Source organism: Rhodnius prolixus, unplaced genomic scaffold, assembly GCF_049639745.1.
Source record: "Rhodnius prolixus isolate KJV_2025 unplaced genomic scaffold, Rpr scaffold_3, whole genome shotgun sequence".
NCBI classification, from domain to species: Eukaryota; Metazoa; Arthropoda; class Insecta; order Hemiptera; family Reduviidae; genus Rhodnius; species Rhodnius prolixus.
Genome location: NW_027411603.1, coordinates 31,849,688 through 31,853,440, shown reverse-complemented (window position 1 = coordinate 31,853,440; position 3,753 = coordinate 31,849,688).

Sequence of the window (3,753 nt, the reverse complement as noted above, 5' to 3'; positions counted from 1 at the left end):
GAGATCTTGGCTAGACACTTTGCTAAGGTGTCTAGTTCACAAAACTATTCTACAGAATTCTTAAGGCGAAAAGGTGACGCGGAGCAACAGCCACTAGACTTTGAAACCGCTATTGAGGAATCTTACAATGCACCGCTGACCATGCAAGAATTAGAAAATGCTCTAAAGAAAAGTAAAGATACATCCCCAGGTGCGGATGGAATCCCATATGCTATGATAAGAAATATGAACCTAACTGGGAAGGAATGCCTTCTTGGACTGTACAATAGCATATGGGAGACTGGACTATATCCTGATGGTTGGCGGGAAGCAATAATTATACCGATCCCTAAAGAAGGAAAAGACCCCAGTGATCCCTCGAATTATAGGCCCATTTCATTGACCACCTGCTTGAGTAAGGTCCTCGAATCCATAATCAATTATAGACTAGTATATATGCTGGAAACGAGAGGACTTTACAGCCAGCATCAAGCAGGTTTCCGCAGATATCGTTCCACGTTGGACCAAGTGAGTCGCCTTGAGGTCTACGTGCAAAACGCATTTATGCGTAGAGAGCACGTGCTGGCCGTGTTTTTTGACCTCGAGAAGGCTTATGATACAACGTGGAGACATGCGATTCTGCAAAAGTGTCATGAATGGGGGTTGAGAGGGAAATTGCCAAGATTCCTCCGTGGCTTTTTAGAGTCACGAAGGTTCCGAGTCCGTCTGGGGTCGTTCCTTTCGGACTCACACATTTTAGAGAATGGAATACCACAGGGGTCGGTATTAAGTGTAACATTGTTCACAATAGCGGTAAATAGTCTTGCCAAAGTTGTAGAGGATCTCACCCAAGTTTCGTTATATGTTGACGATCTAGCGATCTATTTATCAGGAACTGACCTTGAAGAGATGAGAGACTCCCTACAACAGGCAGTAGACAAAGTGGCTGAAGAGGCTTCCAGAAACGGATTCAAGTTTTCTAAAACTAAGACAGTGTGCCTACACTTCTGCCGTCTAAGACACGAGCATATACCTCCAACACTGTATTTGGATGGCACACAAATTCAATATAAAGAGAGTATTCGTTTCCTGGGCCTCGTATTCGACACTAAGTTAACCTGGCAGCAACATATTGAGTACACATGTACAAAAGCAAGGAGAACCCTCGATATCCTGAAATTTCTAGGAAGCTACAAATGGGGCACAGAGCAGGAAATTTTGAAACGTATTTTTACATGTCTCACCCGTTCTAAACTTGAGTATGGAGCCCCAGTTTACAGTTCTGCGCGTAAGTCACGCCTGAAGCTATTAGACAGAGTGTATAATGAAGGTATTAGATTGTTTACAGGCGCCTTCCGAACCAGTCCCTTACAAAGCCTCTATGTAGAGTCGGGAATACTGCCTCCTCAACTAAGAAGAGAACAGCTTACCCTGACCTACACAGCCGGAGTATGGGGGAAACGATTTAATCCCTTGTTTTCCGACATATTCGAGAGCCGACATGAAGATGAATTCCGTCGACAACGCTCGCGGACGCGCCCACTTGGAGTTCGGGCCAAAGAGCTCTTAAACGCGGAGGGAATACAATTATGTTCGGTGATGGATTGGGGCTTCTCGCCTTCCCCACCCTGGACATTGCCTTCCGCACGCGTCCGCATGGACCTGGCAATATTTAAGAAAGAAGAAACACCACACGTCGTTTACAGGCAAAGACTTCTTGAACTTTTAAGCTTGTATAACGATTTCCGACCGATCTTCACAGACGGATCGAAGGTAAACGACGGAGTTGGAAGTGCTTTGTACACGGAGGGAGTCACCCTCAGTTGGACACTCCCGCATTTTGCAACCGTGTACACGGCTGAAATGTATGCTATTTGCCAGGCCATAGAGTTCATCAAAGAAAAGTATTGCACCAAAGCATTAATATTAACAGACTCCCTAAGTGCAATAATGGCTCTCCGGGATAGATTTTCGACAGACCCAATGGTCATAAAAATATACTATTTATTGTCTGAGTTAAGCGCACATGGTCGAAAGGTGGTATTCGCCTGGGTGCCGGGCCATATTGGCGTGACTGGCAACGAAAGGGCGGACGAGGCTGCAAAACAAGCAGCCTCTATAACCACTAACCATACCATCCTTGTTCGACCCACTGACTTACAAATGTATATGAAAAATATTATTAATAAAAAATGGCAAAGTCAGTGGGATAATATTGATGAAAAACTTAAAGAATTTAAGCCATGTGTGCGAAATGCCAAAGTCGAGAACTACCCGCGGCATGAATCGGTAATTTTAACGAGGCTAAGGATTGGACATACACGTGTGACACATGGGTACCTCCTCATTGCCGAAAGAAGGCCGAGGTGCCCACTATGCCGAGAAAGGCTGACAGTGTCGCACGTGTTGGAAGGGTGTCAGGCACTGCGTAGCCAAAGAGAAAGAGCAGGACTGCCACATGACCAGCGCGCAATTCTCCAAGAGGGTTCTCCCTATGTAAGGAGGCTATTTGATTTCTTGAAAAATATAAATTATTATAATAAAATTTAGGTATAGATTAGGTTAGCTTAGTTTAGTTCTTTTAAAGGGGAAAGGAATATCGAGTACTTTCCCCTTGTATGACTGAGTAGTATGTTGTGTTTAATAGAGTGAGTGTATTTATTGGCATGAAAGTATTTATTAGCATGAATGTATTTATTAGCATGAATGTATTTATTGGCGTGAATGTATTTATTGGAATGCATGATTTTATCAGTATAAGTGTATTTATTGCGAGAATGTTGGTACGAATGTTAGATTTAGGCTTTTAATCCGGGGTTGAAAGAAATTTATAAAAGTATTTCAACCCCCCCTTAGGTTTAAATTCATTTAGGATTAGGTCACTTTTAGAGTGTGCAGGAATATTTGTTAAAAGTACTGCACACTCGAGTTAGATTCTACGGAAATAGCCTCCTTACGATAGACTATTCACTTGAAGCGGATAAGTCAACATGATTGTATATTTGTCTAAATGAAGCTAAACCCAAATACAATACTTTGATTGATTCTTGACGAAATGTGAGTTTTGCAAAATGTGTGTTTTGTAAAATGTGAGTAATGAATTAAGGGATGGTACCATCGGCGAAACCGCATTCCCCCTCGTCGACCAGATCGATGATGTAAGAGGGGAGCGCGGTGCGATATCCGATAGCCTAGGCTCCACCTTACCTTGCTATGCAAGATATGTATGTGGCAGCCCGATAGGCCAATAGGTACCATCCCAGCTCTAGTGGCCATTGATTAAGAAAAGAGAAAATGTGTGGTGGGCGCTAATGGCCATAGACGTCGATGCGCCGACAAAAAAAAAAAAAAAAAAAAAAAAAAAAAAAAAAAAAAAAAAAAAAAAAATACTAATAAAACAAATTGTAAAATTACTGGTTTTAATGAAATTTTCTCGAAGAAATACAATAAATGACGAATAAAAGCAGTGGTCTATTATTTTGTAAACATGCGGAAAATACTGGCCAACTATAATATTCGTAATTTCATTTAGGTTGATTACAAATTAGTGCGACTTATTTCCCGGCCACATTTCAATTTTTGTTATTGACTTTTAAAGAAATTAATTATAGTTCTGGAATACCAGTCATGTTACACTAGTCATGACCTTGTGAACGAATTGATAACAGTGATTTGTTGCAATGCTTAACTCCCACCGATCTGTAAACAAGGCAAAAAGAAAATAATGAAAACCTAGAGAATGTTTACAATTTTTGTTACCATTCCTCCCCCACT